This window comes from Drosophila willistoni, unplaced genomic scaffold (assembly GCF_018902025.1).
Source record: "Drosophila willistoni isolate 14030-0811.24 unplaced genomic scaffold, UCI_dwil_1.1 Seg74.1, whole genome shotgun sequence".
NCBI classification, from domain to species: domain Eukaryota; kingdom Metazoa; phylum Arthropoda; class Insecta; order Diptera; family Drosophilidae; genus Drosophila; species Drosophila willistoni.
In genome coordinates this window covers 31,376-37,512 of record NW_025814643.1, presented here as the reverse complement: position 1 = coordinate 37,512, position 6,137 = coordinate 31,376, and the positions used below count along the sequence as shown (strand labels likewise).

Below are 6,137 nucleotides of genomic sequence, written 5' to 3'. Positions count from 1 at the left end.
TCTCCCCTCCAACGAGTGGCGCTTAGGGCGAATTGAGCGCACTCTGCCCGGGGCTGACGGTCTCGTCCGAGTGGCTGATGTCACCACCGCGCGTGGGTCTATCCGAAGACCCGTAGCGAAGCTTATTCTGTTGCAAGACAGCAGGAGTCCTGAGCCTAAAACCGTATCGTGACTCCCAATCCCTCTATGTTCCCTCCGAATGTCCTCGTCTCCGTGCATGTTGTTCGTTCCCGCGCATAGACTAATCCACTCCCCCCTACGTAATTTCTTTCGTTACAGTTCGTTCAGCTCCCCCCTTCATAGCGACATGGCCCCCACACGTCTGCCGCACCACCGCAGCAAACGAGCTGCTCCGCAGGGCACGAACGTGTACCGATGCCGGGTCTGTCGGGGGGTTCATGCACTCCGGCAGTGTCAGCGCTTCCTGAACCTCCGAGGGGAAAAGCGGCTCCGGGCGGTGCTGATCAACAAGTATTGTCCCAATTGCTTGGCACACGAGCATTCATCCGACGCGTGCCGGACTCGCCATGGTTGCCGACGATGCGGGCAAAGGCACCACACCCTGCTCCACATGGCCGACCAAACGCCGAGACCACGTGCCTCCGCCCGGCGGCGCAGCCAATCACCCCCCTCCGGCGTGCTGCACCCCCGCTACAACCCTGTTCCCGATCATCGTCCGACCGCTCCGCTTCCCCAGAAGGCGCACCCGAAATCTCTTTATCCTCCCTGCTCCACGCCAGGACGACGACTGTCCTGCCAACCGCAGTTCTCCGGTTGGGCAACGGCTCGAAATCCTTCGAGACCCGCGTCCTTCTCGATGCGTGTGCGGCTGAGAGCCGCATCAATCGCTCCTTTGCCCGGTCCCTGGGGTTAGCTGTGACCAAGGTCGGGGTCGACCAAGCCTGTACGGCCGTCCTCGAGTCGAGGTCCGACGAGACGTTCCGACGGAACGTTATATTCCGGGTCGAAGAGGACTTGCTCATCCGCACTCCCATCCGGGAAGTGGCGGCGCCGGTTCGGAGAAATTCGCCACCCTGATCCTGGCCGACCCCTATTTCTATCGGCCGGCGTCGGTGTCCGTGGTACTCGGGGCAGACCTCTATCCGGAGGTCATCCAACCAGGCTGTGTGCCCGGTCATAGCGGTACTCCCGCAGCCCAGAGCACCGTGTTCGGATGGGTCGTCTCCGGCTCCTGTGGGATCTAGGCGCTCCAGAACGTTGCCGTCCCCCGTCCGTTATATGTCCAGGGTGGCAATTGCAACATGTTGCAAGGGGGCGGTATGTTCACGCCACCGGGTGAACAGCAGTGAGCGGCGAAGAGCAGTGAAGAGTGAGGAGGGTTTTTGATCCTCGGCATCTACGGTCACACCAGGAGGGGTGACTGGGTTTTTCTAATGGGCATCGCCATTTTTCCGAATCGAGATTTTCACCCGAACACCCGTTCATCTCCTTTAATTGTTAATTTGCGATTTGTTAATCACTTTCAACCCGAACCATCTCCGTGTGTGCCGGGTTACCTGTGAATATTATATAAATAATAAAACCTACGTTTATTTAACCGAAGTTTTTCGTGCGTTTAATTCACCACTCGCTCACCACAAACTGAAGAAATTGTCACCCGCCAACTCCTTGTATTTCATTTGGATCCTTCCGCCCCCCCACGAACAAAATGTATAAATGTATAAATGTATAAATGTATAAATGTATAAATGTATAAATGTATAAATGTATAAATGTATAAATGTATAAATGTATAAATGTATAAATGTATAAATGTATAAATGTATAAATGTATAAATGTATAAATGTATAAATGTATAAATGTATAAATGTATAAATGTATAAATGTATAAATGTATAAATGTATAAATGTATAAATGTATAAATGTATAAATGTATAAATGTATAAATGTATAAATGTATAATGTTTACATAAGACTATGTTGTATATATGTCGCCGCAGCGAGAGAGTGAGAATGTATCATATTGCATATTGAGCCTGAGTGGCCGCGTGTGTTATATTTGCCGACGCAGCAATTGTCCAGCACCATGCACTAATGGGTGGTAATGTTGCTTAAGAGGCAAATGTACTTGAATGTTGCGCACATAAATATTGTTACTAATTGATGCAATATATTTGTATACATTGTAATGTTGTTATTCTAGAACATGCTACACTCTGTATTTGACACGGGCGAGCCCCCAAATGTAAGGTTTGGATTAATTTAATGTTTATTATAATGGTTATTTAATAGGTTCATGTAAATACAGAGTAAATATATATGATGCATGTACTAGTTCTAAATCGACTTTTTACACAACTTTTGAGACAACTTCGTACTTCGGTTGACGACCAACGAGAGAGACTACCAACTGAGAGCGGATTACCCAACGAACACTTGCTTCCGAGTCAGACTACCCAACAAACAGTGTAGAACGGTGTGTTGCCAGCTTTCTAGTATCCCTATGTCTTACATAAATGTGTAAGTAAATTGTGCATTCTCGGTTCTTTGATCTTCTACATAGTCCTTTTTATTTTTTGTGGTTCAGTTCTCTATTCAATTCGCAAAGAAAGGTTTATAAATCTGAAGCAAGGTTGACGAGAGGTTGAAAATAATTAATTACATTTTCATATCCGTTTTGATTTGATTTTTCATTCATGCCACTTCTCTTATCCACTTGTTTTTTTTAAGAATTCTGATTTCATATTCTTTTTTCAAATTTTTTCAAATAAACAATAGTACCTAAGTATATATAATTAAATATCCAATTTTCCCAATAAGGAAAAAAAAGATATGTTTTGTGAAAACTTAGAACTGGTTACAAAAATGTCTTATGGTTATATTTATAAGCTAAATTTGGGAGCCCTTTGGTGGCGTGATTGATATTTTGATGATTTGATTGGTCCGATTTTAATTGCTGAGTTAGCGTTCTCACGCTTTTGGTTGTTAGGGGACAATTATTATTTCAAGTGTTTAATTGTTTATGTTAATTTTATGGATTAGCGTTCATACGCTTTGGTTTTGAGGGGGACAATTGTTTATAAAAACGGATGTTTACTTTAACGTTATGAATTTTAGGGGGCGAAATATTTATATGTTATTGGGTATTGGAGTTGGATATATGACTCCCCCATCCTAAAGAAAATAGCCTGTTCTCAGGCGGATACATTGGGATATAGCGAGGGGTTTTTCTCAGCTGTAAATATTGGAGTATCAATTTTGTTTATAATTTGGGACTCAATTTTTTCAACAATTGGGGTTTCGATTATGTCTGTGGGACCCCGATTGTTATTTGATCGAAAATGCTTAATTATTAATTTTTGTCGCCAGTGGCGTAGAAAATTTTTTGGGGGGGTTAACATGTTTTAGGATCAAAGATATTGAACAAAATTCTAAATATGAGAAATCACTTAGATAATGTGTAATGTATAGGGTGTTTTATATTGAAATGCTGTATAGAATATAAAAATTTAATTTTATATATATGATATATATGAGCATCTCAAGATAAAATTTGACGTACGATTTTCCATTGTAGTTTATACTACAATATACTACTAACGTTTTTAATAAGTAATTAAACAATATTTACATGTAAATAATTGTTTGTGGAAAAAACAGTTGAAATCATATTGTATTGAATAAGTATTGATCAATTTATTGATAATTCTGGAGCATAAAAAACTGTTGAAAAACATAAATATACGAAATCACAAATCGATTTTCCTCTTTTTTTGAGCGAATCTGTCGATAACTTCTTCCACCGTGATATCAATATCTCTGTTAATACTCATTAGAGCAAGTCCGTTCAGCCTATCTTCTCCAGTTGAATTTCTTATCCAATTTTTTAAACGCCTCAAAGTTGAAAAGCTCCGTTCGCTGCTAGCAATGGTCACAGCTAACGTTGCTCCTATCTTCAAAAATTTTGAAACGTTGGGAAAAAGTCCTTCGTTGCAAAGATTTAATGCGTCGATGAATGTCTTCGGATGAGTTTCTGCCCCAATCCAACGTTGTCTCCACAATAGGACTTCATTTATTACTATGGAAACAGTTGCCTCAGTAGCTGTTGGCCATTGATCCATTATTACTTCGACAGTTTCAGAAACAATACCATTTTCAACTCCTTTTTTAAGCAATTTTTCAGGGAGGATATTTTCAATAATTGACAATGTCTTTTTGTGTTTGACGAATCTGTCAGATAAGGAAGATATGAAGTGATCGAGGAATGGTATGAATATTGATTGGCGATAATATTCTTCTGCCGAGCTGTTCTGGTAATTTTGTCGATGTTTTTGACATTGAACAATCCTGGGAACTTCAATTTTTTCTCCTATTGATTCAGCTAATTTTTCAGCATCAGCGAATACTTTTTTGAACTTTGATGCAACGTTTTCCCTCATTTCTTTCAACAAAACAGCCAAATCATCAGCCGCCGAAACAGCTGCAGAGAGATCAACTCTTTTCCCTTGGAGGTAAGAAGTTAAAGGTTGTGTAAGAGAAAAAATTTCGTGGATTATTGTCATTGACACAATGAATGCTCCACTTTTCAATGTATTGTAGCAGGAGAGACGGTCACACTTGCTCTCTTGCTACTCTTCGATCCCGGTATTTTAATGGACTCTCCGAGAGAGGAAAGTTTAGCGGGTCTGACGTGTGGGTCAGTCGTTGCTGAGCGTTGAGGAGTGTAAGTTAAATATCGAGGAAACATTAATTATATCTAATAAATAATAACCATAATAAATAATAATAAAAACCATTAATTAATAAACTATTATTAATCTAAAGAAACTAAAACCCGAATCTCCTAAATATTCTGGCATTGGTTAATTTATCTACCGCCCACAATATCAGAAGTGGTGAACTTTAACGCAATGGACATCAACATTGAGGCTCACAATTTGCCAACTTTAAAGAAGTGGTTGGAGCTATTGGACTTGCCTACAACAGGGTCAAAGGCCGAGCTTGTGGCGCGCTTAAACGATGTTCCAGTGGATCGACGAGGAGCTTGTTCCATATCTATTGGAACTGAGACTGTCTGGAAAGTACAGAAGACGAAAGTAACCGTCAACTGTCAGAGACCACAAATGAGAAAGAGGGAGACAACAACACTGATGTCTTGCTAAAAAAATTGTGCGATTTACTGCGTCCACAATTGTTCGACATAGTGGCGCCTCAACGCCAGACAGAAAACGAAACGCACGATTCAGTGCCGACGAGCAACGACAGCGGCAGCGAAAACGAGATGGCAGCAGAACCGATTGGCGCGCAAAACCAGCGTCATGAACCAGTGTTGGTAAATCAACGCTCGGAGGAGGTGTTGGAAAGCGGTTTTTCGTCGGCTGCAAAATTCCAATTAGCAAAAGAAGCGTTGTTGGAATTTAGTGGGAACTCGTGTGGAAAGAAATGGGTCACGCAGCTGACAAACATAAGCGGTGTATATGGAATCAAAGGTGTACAAATGCACATGCTTCTAGTCTCCAAGCTTAAAGGACGGGCTCATGAGTGGTTACATGCCAATAGTACGCGCATTTTGGAACCCGTGGGCAACATCTGTGAGCAGCTCGTCGAGTCGTTCGGGAAAACTGTGTCTCAAGCAGATGGCAGGCGCTTATTCGAGTCTCGAATTTGGAGCGCCAATGAGAGTTTCGTCAGTTACATCGATGAGAAGGCCAGGCTGTCAGATGCTATCTGCATCAGCGAAGAGGAGCGAGTAGACAAAGCCATTGAACGGATTCCTGTGGAGGGACTCCGCATTCAAGCGCAGATTCAAGGATTCAAATGCATTGCAGAATTACGCCGTGCATTTTCAGGCATTCAGCTACCGGTACAGCGAGCAGCAAGAGAAACTACAAAGGTGGCCGCTACGGGCAGACGTTCCAAAGAAGGTTTCCGTTGCTACAACTGCAACTCGAAGGGCCACATGAGCAAGGACTGTAAGAAACCCGACAGAGTGCCAGGGTCCTGTTTCGGATGCGGTGCCTTGGATCATTGGGTGGCTAAGTGTCCACTTAATAAGGAGAAGCTGGCTAAAGGATGCGACGACGTAAGATTTGTTAAGATATATTTTAAAACACCAACTAATCCTTACTTGATTACAGCATGCTTCATAGACTCAGGCAGTGATGTTTCACTTAT

The 6,137-nt window shown here is 42.5% G+C and overlaps 1 long non-coding RNA gene across 1 annotated transcript; it reads left to right on the top strand.

The window, feature by feature from the left end:
* Positions 1-5,767: 5,767 nt before the first annotated feature.
* LOC124461917 lies at positions 5,768-6,137 on the top strand. The gene is made up of 2 exons (XR_006955312.1): positions 5,768-6,045; positions 6,101-6,137. It is a non-coding gene; the product is annotated as an uncharacterized LOC124461917 (long non-coding RNA).